At 47.1% G+C, this 19,290-nt stretch overlaps 1 protein-coding gene across 4 annotated transcripts in view; it reads right to left on the bottom strand.

Annotated features, from left to right (window-relative positions):
• LOC140391761 (large ribosomal subunit protein eL31) overlaps positions 1–19,290 on the bottom strand; it is a 245,433-nt gene that overhangs the window by 169,568 nt on the left and 56,575 nt on the right. The gene's annotated exons all lie outside the window — the stretch shown is intronic.

The raw sequence follows: 19,290 nt of genomic DNA, 5'->3' as shown, positions 1-19,290 counted from the left end.
CTGCACCTTAAATGCTCTAAGCTACAGGACTATGGACAAGATGCAGGGAGGTAGGATTGGAAAGGGCACCTGGGTGTCCTCAGGCTGGCATGGACAAGATGGGCTCCTTCTGTAACGTAACTTTTCTATAACTCTATGATTCTATAGTTTTATTGTTCAGACACCCTCACCCATACTGTAAACGTTCAGCCCAAAAAGTAATTTATCAATGTAAATAGTTTGTGCGCGGGTTACTCCTTGCTTATTAGCATTATGATAAATAAGAAAAGTGGGTACTAAATTGGATAGCTACCAAAAATGGATACAGGGATTTCAATGTGTGATTATCTTGGTCCTGCAATGCAGGCAAGCACGCCAACTTTCCACAGTCTGCTCACCCGAATTATATCAAAGTATAGTCAGTAATAACCACGCTTCGGATTGCCTGGAGGGGACCAAAATGTGAATGGCTAGCACCGCTTGAAACTAACTTACACTGTTTAAAGCTAACCTACATTGTTTCAAACTAACTTACACAGTTTAAAGGGGCAGGCAGGGGGATGCATACTCGCATGAGAAAATGCTGACAGAGGTGTCAGAAGTGAATCTGACCTGGAAAACATTAAAGAATTGCACATCAGACTAAGCAGGCTTGAAAGTATACTGATGCAGGAGGTAGAAAGCAGATGTCCTATATCCTGAGGGGGCTTGGACGCCCTCCACACAGATGGTCAAAAGGCAGCAGGAACTCAGAATCATGGAGCTTAATGCCACAAACCTGGATGCAATGCCACAAGAAGTTCAATAGTCTCACATAAATGGTCAAGGTAAATTATTGCATCTTTAAATACTATAACCTTCCTTATGCCCTATTAACCTTTGAGACTGCTCAATTCACCAGACTCTCATGCTTCATCTACTGGCTGTCTCTATCAATCAGAACTGATACCTGAGGGTCATTTGCTTAACCTCACCCTCAGTTAGCATTGATTCAAGCCTCACACCTACAATGTGGCGACTAGGGGCTTTTCACAGTAACTTCATTTGAAGCCTACTTGTGACAATAAGCAATTTTCATTTCATTTCATCTCACAGCATGCACAGTTAGTAAACACACTGCACCACACTCACTAAAGCACTTCTCCCCCTCTTACAAGAAGAGATAGAAACAACTGGAAACAGCTACAGCCAGAACAAGGGAAAAGGATTGCACCAATGTGAGTTCGCTGGAGGGTGAGATTGCATTTGACTTCATTGTAGTAGAAAATTTGTCAGAAACTTTGTGTTCAATATCAGGATCAAGGTGTCTGGGAGCAACTTGGCACCGGGCTTTATGCAGAGCGTGGAGCCCATCCTCTCCAGTGTGAAAGCCGTGACTAACTTCATCTGCACACTTATGGATCCAATTATGATCCAGCATCTGATGACCAATGCCACAGGCTCCATTGCAGCACAAGCAACAGTTATCCAATGTCCAAGTCTGCAGTGTTAGGCTGTTGCTATCATGGCTTTGGAGTGCATAAAGGAACATGCAATATCACAGAATCATACAATCTTTACAGTGCTGAAGGAGGCCATTTGGCCCATTAAATCTGCACTGGCCCTTGAAAGAGCACCCTCCCTAGGCCCACTCCCCCACCCTATCCCTGTAACCACATTTAACATGCACATCTTTGTATACTAAGGGGCAACTTTAGCATGGCCAATCCATCTAACCTGCACATCTTTGGATGTTTATGGCCAGGATGACTAACCATCCCAGATTTTCGGGATTGTCCTGTAATCTGGCCTTTTGTCCCATGTTGCGGGTCAGGTAATCCAGGAATGCATTTTGTCCAGAATATTCTGTTCTCATTTCTGTGCATGTGTTGGACCTCGAACCTTCTTTTGTTGATTCTGTGCATGTGCTGGAACCAACCCTATCCTTACTCTAACTGCTCTTACAGCTCCAATAGCACCACAAAATCCCCTTCCCCACGCTCACTTTTAGATCTCTGGCAGTAAGTAGAAAACATCCCCCTGGCTTTCCCCCCAGCCTGGCTCTTGCAACTTGCCGCCATGTAAGAATGTCCCTTAAATCTTTTACGAGGAGTTGGCCACCCTGGTTATGGCAGTCTAGCAACCTGTCTTCCTACAGATTACTAGGATTGCAGGGGCACATCCGAGGGTAGTGGCTGTGGCTCCATGGTGTATAAACTTGCTTTCCTCTCTCAGAAAGACAACATTCGTCCTCCTATCAATGCCACTCCACCAACTCTTCCTGTTGCCTGTCAGCCAGCCAGCTCAAATGCTGCTGCCTATGCTGAGCCTTTGAAATAGACATGATGTGGAGATGCCGGCGTTGGACTGGGGTGAGCACAGTAAGAAGTCTTACAACACCAAGTTAAAGCCCAACAGGTTTGTTTCAAATCACTAGCTTTCGGAGCACCGCTCCTTCCTCAGGTGAATGAAGAGTTGGGTTCCAGAAACATATCAATAGACAAAGTCAATGATGCAAAATTATACTTTGAATGCGAGTCTGTGCAGGTAATTAAGTCTTTACAGGTCCAGGCGGAGCAACTGGAGAGAGGGATAATCACAGGTTAAAGGGGTGTGAATTGTCTCAAGCCAGGACAGTTGGTAGGATTTCGCAAGCCCAGGCCAGATGGTGGGGGGTGAATGGAATACAATATGAATCCAAGATCCCGGTTGAGGCCGTACACATGTGTGCGGAACTTAGTTATAAGTTTCTGTTCGCTGATTCTGTGTTGTCGCGTGTCCTGAAGGCCGCCTTTGAGAATGCTTACCCAAAGATCAGAGACTGAATGCCCTTGACACTTCAGCAGTCTTTAACCTGGTGTTGTAAGACTTCTTACTTTGAAATAGACAGCAGGCCCTTTTAGGCCCCAAGTTGACCAAGGCCATCCTCCAAGTCCATCTGAAGTCTCCTCCACCGAAAGTCAGCAGCAGCCTTCCCAGCCATGCTGCAGTCACTGAGGTATGGTAAGGGCACATGGAAATCAGGTACCGAGGGAATGCGCCAGAATGATTACTCAATGTCTGTATGCAATACTACATGCTATCATTTATAAATTGGAATGATTATTATGTAATGACTTATTTTTGCATTGTGGACAAATGAATGCTGTGATATGGTCAGTGACACAGAAAAGCTCAGGGATGTGGGACTGTTGATGAATAGGGAATTGAGGTTGTGGTTACTGGTGTTACACTCGAGTGAATTCTTATTGGAGAGCCTGGGCAGGAAGGGGCCATCTTGGTTGTCTCCTACATCTCCTCCTATTCCTCCTCATGCTCCAACATCTTAGCAGTAACAATTCTTCAGTATCCATTGGCCACTGAAATACAACTCTCCCAGCAAACTGCCACAGAATGAAGGCTTAATGACTGCTGCCGGTGGGCAATGGCCTGCATGATGGTATGGTATGATATACCTTTAGTAACACAACAACCGGACGCTGAGGGAGTGGATTTCCTTTGGTCCCAGTGCAATTGAAATCCTATAATTCTAATGAGTCAATCTGTGCTCATTCTGTCTGCATATCTCTGGAAAAAGTGAACTAAATATAATTTGCTCTCACTGAATAGCGAGACTTACAGAACAATGGCTCCCCGCATAAAAAGTTCATCACCCTGGTCACATTCACAATAACTAGCAATGTGGTCCTTGTCCTGCTCTGAGGCTAAAGTTATGGTTGCAGCAGCTGGCAGATTTCAGTGAGGCCATTCTTACTGAAGGGATGACATTTCACACATTATTGCTCACTGGGATTCAGATAGGACATGAGCGCCCTGGACAGATGTGTTCTCCAGCCGAGAGCCTTTCTCCCCCTATTCCTCCTCCCTCTTGCAGCAGCTTGTGATGCTCTGAGTGGTTTATATTCATTCTCCAAATCATGCAGTATTCTAAAGGGAATTCCTACTAGCGTATTCATTTCTGGGAGCAACTGATTTACGCAGTTGTCTAGAAGTCAGCAAATTTCATAGCATCTGCCTCCCTGTAGACACCCTGCAGGAAAGTGGTGTTGAGGTAGAAGAGCTAACTGAATGATGGTGTAGGTTCAATGGTCTGAATGGCCGACTCCTGTTCCATGTTTCCTGTGTTCCTATACGTAGTTAATGTCCAGTTTAAATAGCACTGTGTGGATCCTTCCTGCTGCTTAATGCATGTTCAGCTGTGCCATGTTCAGAAAGGGCATTAGCTGGAATGTTGACCTCCAAAATGTTGCTGCTGGCATTAAATCAGTGTTGCAAATTGAGATCATGATCTACCAGCTCGGCATACTTCCAGTGCTTGTTCATTGCACTTGTAGACACTAATGTTCTCAACAATATAATGTTCAGTGTAAAAGTATATGTGTGCACAGCGCGCACCATTTTGGATCTCTAAGGGCACTCATGGAGTTCAAAAAATAGTCACCAATGAGCCCAACCTCTGGCATTTGTTACTCTGATTCCCTTTGAACAAATGATTTCACTATTAAAAGAAATCAGTGTTTTCAGAAAGATCAAATTAGTAGGTTTTATCATTGTTAGTGTGTTAAAGATCAGAAACAATTTTAATTACTAATTGCATTGGTTTGATATCCTGTGCTTCTCAGGACACCGAGTCTGCAAGTGGATGGATTGCACAATCCTCACAGCTCGTTCACATCTGGTAGCCTTGGCAGGATATCATAAGGTTTATTCCACTTTCCATTAAATTCAAACCAAAATGGATAGATATTCTGGACTTTTACTCAGCTACCTTTGGACCGGTGCATAAATTATACAAATTAAGCAAACTTTTCTTGGCATCATAGATAGAACTCATTATGCATAGATTATTTACGGTCTATGAAAAGAGTAGACTTCATGATAGCTTTTCCTCACTGCGTGCATTCTCAGGATCTAAAATAAGCAATAACCTTGCAGACTGCCATTGAATTGCAAATATTGCACCTGTATGTCACTATTGGCACTGCATCTTACAGTCGATCTTCTTCCATTCTTCGCTCTGAAATAAAATTTGGCAATGGGCCAGTTGAGTTGATAAGTTTAGGTAATTAGCAGTTGTTGGGTGAGTGCAGGGCAGGATTACTGCCTTGCTTGCTGCAAATCAGAGGAAGCAACTATGTGCTGCAGGGGATCATAAGGTTGCAGCAATGCAAAATTCAGTTGTTTTGTTGATGTGCATCCAAACACTGCATTCCTCCTGCACTGTACAGTGCAGTGGGGGAAGTACTTCCCCATGTTTTGACAACGCTGTCGGTTGTTCTTTTACAAATCCTTCAATCTAATGAGGCAAGTGTATGGTGAGGCAAGGGTAAGTTCAGCTTGATTACACCCAACAGAATTTCTGGAAAATAGTGCAGAGAATATTATGGTGCTACTCTGGTATCATACAAATGACATTTCAACAATCTTGCTCTGTCAGGTGGTAGATCTGTGGCCCCACCTGGTTAACTGTAGGAAATATACATCAAATTCAAACAAAGTGGAGCCCTAGTGATAGAGACTACCTTTAACAAATAGGAAAATCAACTATTTTGTATCTATATTCTTGGAACTAACAGAAAATTAAAAACCTTTAAAATTATATAACAGAAATGCAAAGTAAATGATTTGGCACCTTAGAGAGATGACTGCGAGTGACTGGATGTTTTTCTTAATTTGGAATAAGTGATGTAATAAAGGAAAATAAAGGCGGACTAGCAAAAGACCATTCCCAACATTTGACTACTTTAACGCTCATTAAAACAAAAACAACCACTTCATATTTAGTTTCATTGCTTAATAGAAAGAAGTCACAAAACACTGAAAGGTGAGCAGAAAATTGAGCATGAAAATGTTTTTAACATGGACAAAAAAGACAGAATTTCCAATCATTAAGGTCAAGGATTTCAAAGTACATCTTATCAAGATTTCCTTGCAAGAACTCAGCATACAGAGTATAAATGGCCAAGACCCTGAATCATCAACAAGGCCTTGCAAAAAGTATATCATTTATCAGAAAAATATGGTGCTTTGTCTACGACTTTCCCTCCGTTAATGTCAATGAGAACAAAATCAAATGTAGAGAACCCACAATATTTAAATTACCTACTGCATGTGAGCTGTTGCCAGTGACCTGGGCCTCAGAAAATTCAGAATTGTAAGGCTTTCAAGTACTATATACGCTTGAACAAAATACTTCTATCATTAACCTAGCATCTTATGTTGAAAAATGTAAATAACATCGATGTATACTTGAGCTGCTTCATTACTGACCTTCGTTCCATCTTAAGGTCATAAGCTGGGATATTCCCTGATGATTACACAAAGTTCGGCACCATTCATGACTCCTCAGATGCAGAAGAAGTCCGTGTCCAAATGCAGAAAGGCCTGGTCAATATCTAACCATCGCCCCTTGACATTCAATGGCATTGTCCTCGCTGAATTCCCCACCATCAACATTCTGGGGGTTATTGTTGACCAGAAACTTAACTGGACTGGCCATATAAGTATACATATTTTCATTCATTCATGGGACCAGGACTTCGCTGGCTGGGCCAACATCTATTGCCCATCCCTAATTACTCTGGAACTGAGTGGCTTGCTAGGCAGTTTCAGAGGGCATTTAAGAGTAAAACACATTGCTGTGGGCCTGGAGTCTCATGGAGGCCAGACCAGGTAAGGATGGCAGATTTCCTTCGCTGAAGGACATTAGTGAACCAGATGTTTTTTTATGACAATCGGCAATGGTTTCATGTTCATCATTAGGCATTGAATTCCAGATTTTTAAAAATTGAATTTAAATTTGACCATCTGCCATGGCGGGATTCGAAACTGGGTCCCCAGAGCATTACCCTGGGTCTCTGGATTACCAGTCCAGTGATAATACCACTGCAGCGAGTAACTCACCTCCTGGTTCTACAAAGCCTGTCCATCACCTACAAGTCAGGAATGTGATGGTAAACTCTCCACTTGCCCGGATTTGTGCATCTACACAACACTCAAGAATCTCGACACTATCCAAGACAAAGCAGCTTGATTGCTACCCCTTCCACAAACTTCATTCCCTACACCACCAAAGCACGGCAGCAGCCATGTGTACCATCTTCAAGATACACTGCAGGAACTCACTAAGGATCCTTAGGCAGCACGTTCCAAACCCACAACCACTACGATCTTGAAGGACAAAGGCAGTAGATACATGGGAGCACTACCACCTGGAAGTTACATTCCAAGTCACTCACCACCCCGACTTGGAAAGATATCATCCTTCCTTCACTGTTGTTGGGTCCAAATCTTGGAACTCTTCCTAACAGCACTGTGGGTGTACCTATAACACATGGACTGAAGCTGTTTAAGAAGGCAACTCACAAGCACCTTTTCAAGGACAATTAGGAAAGGGCAATAAATATTGGCCTAGCCAGCGATGCCCACAGCCCGTAAATAGAATTTTTCATAGAAAAATACATTAAAAAAAGATATGTTTGAAGCAACTGTAATTCAATAGATCTTAGAAATAGCTGGGGTATTTTCCCTGCTACGAGCGGCATGTTTCCCGGTAGCAGGAAGCTGCCCACTGTTGGCCGGTGTCAGGATCTTATGGCCCGGCCTATCAATGGATTTCCCATTGAATCCACCTCCCTGCCTCCGGGAAACCCGTGGTAGGGGTTTGCCGTCGGCAGGACCGTAAGTTCACGCTGGTGAGAAGAGCTGGAACCCCCCCCCCCCTCCTCAATTATAACTAAGATAAAACTAACTGTAAATGGAACATTTAAAGCAGTGACATTGGCTTGGGCCTTTGTCAGCTTTCGTGCTCATTAGTCCACTAAAACTGACAACAACTTCAGGAGTCCACATCTGTGGGCGCAGCATAATGCGGAAATCCTGAAGTTGCTGTCAGTGATTCTATGGCTGAAATTCCCCAGCCGCCCCCACCAGCGAGATCTTCCAGTCCCACTGATGGTGACCCTCTGGCACGGGTTCCCCAGCGGCGAAGGGTGCAAATAGCGGGAAACCCACTGGCAGTAAGATCCTGCCGCTGGGCATTGGTAGGCTGCCTCCACAAAATATCCTGCAGGGGTGAGGGAAAGTCCCACCCTATGGTCGGACTTTTCCAGCCGTTCATACCAGCAGGATCTTCTGGTCCCACCCACGGCGCACACCTACTGCGGGTTTCACAGCAGTGAGGGGTGCATTCAACGGGAAATCCCGGTGACAGCGGTGGAACCAGAAGATCCCACCACTGGCCAATGCCGGGCAGCCTACTGCCACTGCAAAACATGTGGCAGGTTGGGTGGTAAGTCCCGTTCAATGTTTTTCTTGAAGACACACTCTGACCCACTACAATCAACACAATTTAATCGATCTTTTGGTATTTGATCTTCCATTCTGACGCCGTTAACTTCAATGTTGAATGAGGTGTAACTGGGCCTTTAATGGTGTAATCAATGGCATTGTAATCACTTCATAATTACTGCTAAACACACTGAGGGGCCCTGAAAAGCTAATTTTATATTTGCAGTGTCAAATTTACCCATAATGATTGTTAAAAATCCACATTTTTGTTTTCCTTCTTTTAAAATTTGCTTATCTATATTTTAGTTTCTATCTTAATCCAATCATTGTCATTTTATTTCCCTTTCTGAAAATTTTAATTAAAAGGAAATTATATTAAATGCTTTTAATTTCTTGGTTTGCTGTGTGAAACTACTTCAACCTGATTGGTCCCTTAACTGCTTGCTGACGTCACTGTTGCTGCAGAACAATACATCCCCTTGTCTTGGTGACACATTTAAACTGTTGTCAGGAAATAGGAAAACCACAACAGAGATCTCTAGATCTTTGTGGGTAGCATTATTTGAGGTCAGTGGCCAGCATCTTTGTTTCTCCGCTGACCACACCATCCAGGCCATTAAGGTTTTTTTTAGCCCGGGTAAGGGTGGTTAGAGTTTCTGCATTATGAAAGCAGAGCAGCATTATATTTCATTTGGGAATCCATTGATTTATGGGGCTAGATTTAACGCTCCCCCGCTGATGAATCAGAAGGCCCAGGCGAGCAAGTCAAATTGAATAGGCAGCCTGTCCACCACCGAACAGCCCACCTCTGTCCCCACTATAATTTTACCAGTGGCAGAGATGGCAGCCTGGCTTGTCAGTTGGCTACTTGAAGCCTTAAAGTAGACAATGCGCACTGAAGGACAACATGCCAGGATTAAACCGGCAGCTGGAGGAACTCACATCATGTGGCCAGCCCAGCAACCTCCCCTCTGGTGGGGGTGAGGGAGGAGTGGGGGGGGGGGGAACAGAGAATACCCTCTTTAACTGGACCCCTCAGCCCATCAGAGCGTCACCCCCAAATTGTTAGTCCTCCAGCTTCCTTCCCCCAATGGCTCTCAAATATCAGCCCCCACTAATGTGGCTACAGGGCCACTGTTCTTCCGCCCAACATTTTAGCAGGAGGTGGGGGGGGGGGGGGGGGGGGGGGGGGGTTGGGAACCGGGATTTGCCTCCTGTCCTTCAGAATTGGACTTTTGTAGTTTTAAGCTGATGTGTTCCAATTGACGTTCATTAGACAAACTTTGAAGGCTATTTTTTCACTGCGTGCAGATCCTGCCTGGCGATTAAAATTACTACTTTTTATTTTAAGACTTTGGCAGACTATCAGTCTCTCTCTATTCTCAATATAAACAAATGGTCTGCTATCTTGTCAATAAGGTTTTGGCTATGTGACACGAGAGGGACATTTTAACAGCATACTGCCATCACTTGAAAGTGTTTCAGAAACAAGGCCCCTAAATATTGCATCTACATCACTGATTGCCAAAGTGTGATACAAACAAATTACAGATTTTCTGATTCATTCCTCTCCTGTGATAAAGGTTGTGGATCTGCTGATCCGTAAAAGTGGATATGTTGTTCTCAAGGAGATATTTGCCAGCACAATCAGTTCTTGAATAGCTAATATCGTAATCGGCGATCGGGCGGAGAATCCACTCCGATGCCCAAACCGGGGCCTTGGCCAGTTTGATGACAGTTTGTGAGTCTCCGCCCCCTCCAAAATGGCATCATCGCATTGCGCACCGTGCGCCATTGCAACGGTGTTGGCATGTCATCAGCAGGCCCTCCCGCGATGTTCCGCCCCCTGATGGGCCGTGTTCCGGATGGCGCGAGACATGTGTGGTCTCAGCGATCGGGAACCCGGCGTCGCTAGCCCCTCACCAGTCCCGGAATTAGTGAGGGGTTGGCGCCGATTTTGGCATCGTAAAACGCCTGTGAATTCTCCGTTCCAGCCGGCACTTAGCCGCTGAAACAGAGAATCCAGCCCCATATCCGCCTTCAGCCTCCTCAGGTGTACAAGCACACTTGATCATTTGATCGGCCTATTGAGCCCCCTCACGTTCCACGCGGCAGCCTGGTTGGGGGGCTCCTCATCCCCCTCCCCTGCTGATCAACCATATCCCTTTTTGGGCCAGCCCCCGGACCCTCCTGGCCCACCCTCAGATATCCACCACCACCACTCCATTTCCAACTGCGCCACAGCAACCACACCCTTGTCAGCCATCCCTCCCCCAAACAAAACAACAGCCCCATTCCCCTCTCCTGCACCTACCTCCTGACAACCCCCCCACTGCACTCCCGTTAACTAGCCTGCCTAGCTAGCATGGCGGCAACCGCCCAAGGCCTCCAAACCCCCTACACCCAAATTCCCCTCCCCACTGTCCACGCTCCCACAAACAAAAACAGAAAAGATGCACTCATCCTTGATATTTCCCCCATGGAGGGATCTGCCCTCCAAACACCCTGCCATGAAAACCAAAAGAACATTTCAAGAGGAGACGTTTCCTGAGAACAAAGTGACCTCCATACAATCTCCTCCAAAGTTCAATGTACTCCTCCTCCTGCCAGTCCATCATCTCTCAGAAACTCCATCACCGCCGCTGGTGTACCAAAATAATATTCATGCTTCTAAAAAGTCACCCAGAGGCAGACCGAGTACAGCACTCCAAACATCACCCCCTTCTTGAAGACGGCAGCCTTGACTCGGTTAAACCCAGCCCTTCTCTTCGCCAGTCTAGGACTCAGGTCTTGATACACACGCAGCTTGTTCCCTCGTCTGCCTCGCCCATCGCAGAATCTTATCCAGAAAGCGCTGCAACCGCACCACCATCACCCCTGGCGGCTCACCCGCTTGCGGCCTCCGCATCAGCAGCCTGTGTGCTCAGTCGACCTCCAGGAGCCGGTCAAAGGCCCCCTCCCCATAAACTGCTCCAATATTTTGGCCACATACATGCCAGCCTCTGCACCTTCATACCTTCAGGCATCCCCATGCTCCTCAAATTTTGCCACCGGTAGCGGTTCTCTAGATCCTTCACCTATTCCTTCAGTCTCTTCTGTGTCTCCCACATCACCCAAACCTCAGCCATCAATGAGACCAACTGCTCCTCATGCTCCCCCACTGTTGCCTCCACATTCTGGGTCACCCGGCCCTGGGACTCCAGCCTCTGCGCCACTCTCTCAATACCTGCTTTAACCGGTCCACCACTTTGGCCAGGGCCTCCTTCCTCTACTGGTTGCACTTAGTGTTCAGAAATTCCACCAGCTTCTCCGTTGACCACTGGGCAGGCAGTACAGGCCCTTTGCCCTCTGCCAGCTTAACCTGTGGTGCACCACAAAGACTCTCCTGTCCAACATCGACTTTCTTCTCGACCCACACCCAGTTCGTGAATCCACCAACCACACCAGAGGAGTTACACCTTCGTCAGGTACTCGTACACCTCTTTCCATCCAAAACTTCGCCTCTCAGACAGGGAAAGGACCAAAAAATATCACCTTGAGCGGGAGCAACCAAATGCCTGACCGCTCACTCCATGGCCGCCACCGGATGTCCCAGGGGTCACAGTCTTAGGATATAAGATAAACCATTTAGGACTGAGATGAGGAGAAATTTCTTCATCGAGAGAGTGGTGAGCCTGTGGAATTTACTACCACCTAAAGTAGTTGTATGTTTTCAAGAAGGAGTTATATATAGTTCTTGGGGCTGAAGGGATCAAAAGATATTGGGAGAAATTGGGAACAGGTTACTGAGCTGGATGAATCAGCCATGATCATAATGAATGGTGGAGCAGGCTCAAAGGGCTGACTAGCCTATTCCTGCTCCTATTTTCTATGTATCTGAGGTTTTATTTCCAGAAGTTTGCTTTGAGGCTTTACATTTTTTATGTTGGTAATAAGGATGAACAAAACTATGGGTGCGATCTACCGGCCGCATCCTACCAGAATCGGGGCGGGATGTGGCCGGTTGATCCTGGGAGAGGCCTCCCCGGGATTCCTGATGGCTGTTACACTTCACAGGATCTAACCAGATGCTCAGATGGCACCGTCAGACTGGTATGGACACTGCCAGACTGGCTTGAACACTGCCAGGGTGCCAGGCTGAAAGTGTCAAGGTGTCAAGAAAGCATTGTGCCCATGCCGGGAATTGAGCCCAGGGGTGCCCTACTTCTATGAGGTGGGGTGTGGGGAGTGCCCTGAGAACACCCCAACAGGTGATTAGGGGGGTTGGGGGGGTCCTTGAGTTGCACTGTGGGGGTTCGAGAGATCGGAGCGCCATTTAAAAATGGCATCCCAATTTCTTCCTGCACTGAGGCGATCCGCTCGTTGGACCTCCTCAGTGCAGGAAATGACGATAATGGCGGCTTCAGAGCATGAAAACAAGGTAGAGTGCCGTTAGATAGCAGGGTTGTTCCCGGAGCTACCAGTGCTGGGAACGATCCCACTAATCCCATCCAGAACAGACTCTGTTTTATTTTGGTTCGATCGTGCCCTATATTTACCACAAACCAAACTTCCCTTTTGCAGTCAGCCTAAACAACAAACAAACATCTCACACTCACCGCTAAAACCAGGGTAAACTGCAGCCAATTTCTTACAAAACAATTAAACAAATATAAATGTACAGAATAGTGCAAATGCTAAATGATGTTTTAGATGATGCATAACTAGAATGTACTAACACTTGCATTCCCTCTATGCAAAACAGCAACACCCAACTTCATAAATTGGATTATTTTGGAACTCCTCAATGACTACAATCCATTTCACAAATTTTCTTTTGCTACTAAAAGCAGGAAGTAAACAAAAATTGGTTGTTATTTTCAACGAAGTATACATGGAATGGTTAGTAGCCACAACCATAACCAAAAGCGTTCTTTAACTGATGGCGAGAAGGGAAGTAAGATGGCACAGTGGTTTTTCTAATAGCTCTTGATCTATTACAAATATTGAGTAGTTTTACTCGGCTAAAATTCTGCTGTTTTATCTCTGGAATCTAAATCAAGTCCAAGCTGAATGAAAGCTGGATTAAAGTTTCTTTTCTCTGAGTCTTAAGTGAAAGACGTCAGGGGAGTTTCATTCTGTAGCTGTACTTTACCTTGAGATAGAATACCATACCACCTCCCAAGGCCTCTTTGTTCCTATGGAAGATGGAGATTCAGCTACTGCCCAAAACAGAGCAACCACTCTTGTGCATAGTCTCAAAGCACAAGACTGCCCATAATTTAACACAGAGCGATAACCTGATTCAGAAAGATGCACACGTGGCTTCTGTGAGTTTCACAAATTTGTGTCTTATGTTTATACATATTGTTTGGCTATGGTGAAGCTGGTCATTCCCATAAGTGACATAAGCAGCTTGTGATTAGGGGTGTGCCCATACCACCAGCAACAATGATAGCTCTGGAGAAGTGACGTGGAAATACCCTCATGTACTTAGTTCAATTTTCTTGCAAGGTATACTGAGAAGATGTAATCAGAGACCGATCATTAAACAGCTTTAGTTCCCTGAACATGGGATCATACAAAGCAATAGTTCTGATTGAATTGTGTAGTTCAATCAGCATTACTTGTCGTTACATGATAATACAAAATGTAAACACAGCGGGCGTGATTCTCCACTCCCACCCCGAAGTGGCCGCGCCGTCGTGAACGCCGTCGATGTTCACGACGGCGCGGAACGGCCCCGGTCCCGACCGATTCAGGCCCTGACAATGGGCCAGGTTCGGGGCCGCGTCATCTACATGCGCCAGGCCTTGTTGCCCACGTAAAAGCGGCGCCGCATAGATGACGCGGCCGGCGCCAACCCGCGCATGCGTGGTTGCCGTCCTCTCTAAGTCTGCCCCGCAAGAAGATGGGGGACGGATCTTGCAGGGCCGCGGAAGGAAGGAGGTCCTCCTTCAGAGAGGACGGCCCGATGATCGGTGGGCACCGATCGCGGGCCACCCCACATTTCAGGTAAAGCCCGGTGCAGGATCCCCCCTCGCCCCCCCGCAGGCAGCCCCCCCCCCCCAGCGTTCACGCACCGCTCACGACTGCAGCGACCAGTGTGGACGGCGCCGGGGGGAACCCGCCGTTTTGGCCTGGCCGCTCGGCCCATCCGGGCCTCAGAATAGCGGGGGTGCCGGAGAATCGCCATTTTCGGTGTCTCCGGCGATTCTCCGGCCTGCGGCCCGCGAAACACGACTGGGCTGTTCCCGCCGTTTGGGAGAATCGCGGGAGGGCGTCGGACCGGCCTCCCCAGAAATTTTGGCAGCCCAGGCGATTCTCCCAACCGGCGTGGGAGTGGAGAATGGCGCCCAGCGTTTCCCACATCAGTGCGTTATTTTGCTTGACTTAAACAAAATACCTTGAATTACTTTCCTGGAGTCTAACTTTGAATATGGCAAAAACCTGAACTTGCAGCATTCAAATGTGGAACAATCCTATCAGTAAATGTTTTTGTTTCTGTCTCATATCTCCCGGGAATTAAACCCAAGAGTATGTCCAGGATCAAAAAAACCCTCAGGAACAGGAATCTCTTAACAGAATGAAATGTTATCTATTATTGTGACGGGCTAATTAATTGTTTATAATCCTCAGGCAAAGAGAAACTTTAATGGCCGGCTTATTAACATTTTAAATATGTAATTGTTTCAGTGCCCAATTAAAGAAAAATGTTTGAATACACTTTGTTTTTAAAATGCACACTTAAATGTAAATCATTTTTTAATAAATCCTTCCGGTAAAAAAACTATTAAAAAACTACCCAATGACAATGGGAAATGGAATTATTATACAGGTGCGATTCAACAGAAAAATGTCTAAGTGTCGTTTTGGGGAAGTTTGGCGAGGTGTTTCTCTACAGCCGCATTGGCGAGATCATTTCCCGTATTCAACGGCACTTAGTAATGAAAAGGACACCAGGGAGCGTCTCGCTATTACTGGTAGTCTTGCTGTCCAATTCGCCTGACTCCGTGCCTCAGCGTCTCGCTCCCTCACCAGTCACTCCCAGTCAACACAAAAGCATGGTAGAGCACAGACCTGCTCCTCACATTAGTGGACAGGCTTCTGGGGCACAATCTGGTGAGCACCACACATGTGCTAATGCACATCAGGTGGAAGCAGGAATGTCCAAGGGAGACAGCCATTGGAGGTCTGCTTGATCTCAGGACTCAGCTGGGTCCCAGTCAGATGCCAAGCCTCTGGACAAGGTTCTCCCAGAGCTGATGAAGATGATATGACACAGCTGTGACATTCAGGAGTGGATGTCAGGTACATTCCAGTGACTGCATAGCTGATTGGAGGAGTCCCAAAGACCACAGGAGAGGTTGCCGACCATGCGTGGCACCGAGGCCAACACTGCTAGGTTGACGACCACAGTGGAAAACCTGGAGCACAACATCCGCATCTTGAGTGGTGGTGTCCAAGACATGGCTCAATCTGTGATGACCATGGCTGAGGACATTGACATCATGTCTCAGTTGCTGAGGGACATGTCCCAGAAGCAAATGGACCTAACCAAGACACTCCAGGGTGTTGCCAAGTCACAGAAGAGCATCACTGAGAGCATCAACACCATGGGTGAAGTGAATGGGAAGCCGGCAGAACTGGCGAAGCCAGATGACTCAAAGGGCTCACCCCAGTGGCTCCTCTGTCCCATGGAGACCCTCAGGCCCCAAAGGCACCATAAGGGAGAAGGAAGGACTGGAGGCCAACCTACAGCATTTCACCAAGGCGAGAACAGCAGTCACCAATTCTCTTGAATCCCCCTGCTGACACTTGCGCATCTCAAGAGCAGCGAGAAGAACAGGGCGGCACGGCAATGCCCGTGACACCGGTAAGGCGGCCAGGGTTCCCCGGCTCCAGGTCCTCCAGCAGACATCCGCCAATGGCACCAAAAGCTATGGTGCATGGAGGGAAAGCAGGAGGCTGCCTCCACCACTGATGTACATTCTGGGGACAAACCTAGACATAGCAGAAGACCATGAAAGGTCGAGAAGATTGAGGAGCACTGAGTGGGCAGTGGAGGGGAGGTCACTATTTGCAGTTATGGGGAATGGAAATGTCAATTGTTCAGTATTAAAACATGTAACAACTGGTACATATGAAGCCTCTGTCATGTTGATCTTCACAGCAGGCCAGCCTGATCTCCGATACCCTGTTACCCCCACCCCCAACATGCCGGGCACAGTGGTCCAAGATCAAATGCCTCAATGCAGACCCATCTGCTGGATGTGAACGTACTGTAAGTGGAAAGACAGGAGTCAGGCTTTTGCAGAAACTGAGGAACACCAAAGCTTTCTCACAGCAAGTTAACATCACTCTCCTGCCTTGTAAATTGACCTACTGACAATGCCTACAAAGGCCTATCACCATGGAATGATGTTACACAAACCCTTGGAGGGTAAAACAGCGTGGTCGGGGAGAGGGTGGTGTGATGGGGAGGGGGGATTGGGAGTCTGGGGGGGAGGAAGGAAATGGGGGCGGGGGATTGGAAGTGAAGGAGGGAATTAGGGGGAGGGGGTGACCTGATGGACATAGCCTCATCCTATGGAATCTGGTGAGGATGAGACCCTCCCTGGTCCTCCGGTCGCGCCAGACCTTTGCCAACGCCTGTCCTCCATTCTTCAGCTCTTCCTGCAGCTCCTCCCCGGGGTCACCCTCCAGCCCCACCTGGTTTGTCTCCTTCTCTTCATCAGACAAGGCCGCATGTCCCTCCTCCTCCTCCAGAATGTTGCTCCACTGCTGTGCCAGGTTGCAGAGGGCATAACAGACCACCTCAAAGCAGGTGACCCTCTGGGGGGGTATTGAAGGGCACCACCAGAGCGGTCCAGGCATTGGGACCACATTTTGAGCAGTCCGATTCACTGCTCAATGACAGCATGGGTGGCCTCATTATATCGGGACTCTGCCTCGGTCTCAGGCCTCCGCACCGGAGCCATCAGCCAGGACCTCAGTGGGTAAGCCTTGTCCCCCAAGAGCCAACCCGTCATCCTGGATGGTCCACGAAGTGGCCAGGGATCTCTGAGTGCCCCAGGATGTAGCTGTCATGCAGCTCCTGTTGATCCCCAAATTTCTTTCTCTGTCAGTCTGGCCTCAATAAAAGTTGAGATGGATTCGCACGTAAAAAGAAGTTATTTATTTAGCTTGCAAGCTTGATTCATTTCATAGAAATATAAGAGACATCCAGTTTCCTATATCCCAGAAAGCGAATGAACAAAGAAACAAAGGGATCTCTGCAAATCAATTCAAATGGTATCAAGTTTCACATACTCGACGGACATAGGTCAGCCTATGTCCCTCCTGACCTGTTCGATCTATTCTGATTGGCTCACTTCCAATCCCTTTCTCTGGCCCCTATCAATGCAGCATCACTCTCAGAGACACACCTCTTCCTGCTTTTTCCATGCGGTCTCAAACCCCTTTGTCCCTAACTGCCAGAATCAAAGTGGCTTATTTCTACATTACATTAACTAGTATCTCTAAAGTAACTATTTTATATCACATTCGTCATTCCCTCCTTTTATCATTCCATGATAACCGAACTATCCAATCCATAGCTACGGTTCCTCATCTAAATAGATCTGTCGCTGCATTTCCAATTCCTGTCTTAGCCCCCCTTCATCTGCCTCACCCTCATGGATTTTAACAGTTAAATTTTTTTTTTCCGGTGATTGGGGCGGTGATCTGATCTAGTGCACCCCACATTCTACCCATCACACATTTAAGGATGGCCAGGCCCACAAAGATGCAGCCGATAGCTACCACTAGATACATGGCCATATTTATCAACCAGTCCTTCCATCCTCCAAATCCCCAGTTACCCCAAGAGTCAGGATCCTGCATCCCGTCCAAGTGATCCCGTATGCGATCCATAAATTTAGTAATGTTAGCGGTCAAGTCCTGAACACCCATGATACACTTGCCCTGTACTATGGCGCATACCCCACCCTCACGGGCCAGAAGATAGTCAAGAGCATACCGGTTCTGCATTGCAAACAACCGTAGCTGAGACAACTCCTTGGTTATTGCCCCGAGGGCTCCCAAGGTTTACTACCCGGGTTTTCCTCAGTTTGGCCTTTAACTAACTTAAGTGTATCTCCCGGTAACCTACGTTCTAGCTGTACTTCCCTTCTCATACGCCCCGTCCTCTCTCTAGTCCCTTTCTCTTTCTCATGGTCTCTTCCTACACTCTTCTGACAGCCTGATTTTACCTTTATTGTACCACTCTTAACACATCCAAAATCAAATTTACATGTATTCCAAAAACAAGGCAATGTCCATATAATGTTCCCTTCCCATCGCCGGGACCGGTGCAGCTGCTTCATGACTCCTGCATTCTCCTTAACTTTGATGACCTTCCATGAGTCGATACCATGTCCTCGTATATGGGGGCAGCGAAGAACATCACCTTTGCATAGGTGATGTATCCTTGTAGATTGGTTGGGGCTACACAGATACATAATATTCCCCTTTTCCATGTCCATCGCCAATAACACGCCAAGCGAAGTGAGGCCAAATATCAGACAGACGATGCGTAGCCACTCCATCATGCTCCACACCTGTAAAATAGCACTGGAGAAGGGAGGCAGGTTAGTATCCGACCTTTTACAGTAGTGGAGATGGACTCAATTTACAGTGATGTAGGTGGAACCAAGCACTTCGCCCCTCCACTTTAACTGCTGTGGGGGTGGTAAGGAGAACTTGGAAGGGCCCGTCCTATCGCGGCTCCGACCCCTTCCTAGTCCAATTTTTGACCATGACATAACTACCGGGCTGGACTGAAAGTGAGCTAGGTACTGGGGCAATGGCTGGTGAGCCGCGCGGACTTGGCCATGGAGTTCCTTGAGCACTTGCGTAAGGGCTAGAACATAGGCGGTCATTTCTTCAGTCATCTGATGAAACTGAACCCGTCTGGGAACCTGCAGGCTCCAAGGAGTTCTAAGAGGCCTGCCATAAAGAATCTCGGCGGGAGAGAGCCGGGCTGGTCCCGCAGGTGTAACCCGCAGCTGGAAGAGGGCAACA

Source organism: Scyliorhinus torazame, chromosome 15 (assembly GCF_047496885.1).
Source record: "Scyliorhinus torazame isolate Kashiwa2021f chromosome 15, sScyTor2.1, whole genome shotgun sequence".
Classification (NCBI taxonomy): Eukaryota; Metazoa; Chordata; class Chondrichthyes; order Carcharhiniformes; family Scyliorhinidae; genus Scyliorhinus; species Scyliorhinus torazame.
This window is presented reverse-complemented; position numbering and strand designations above follow the sequence as displayed.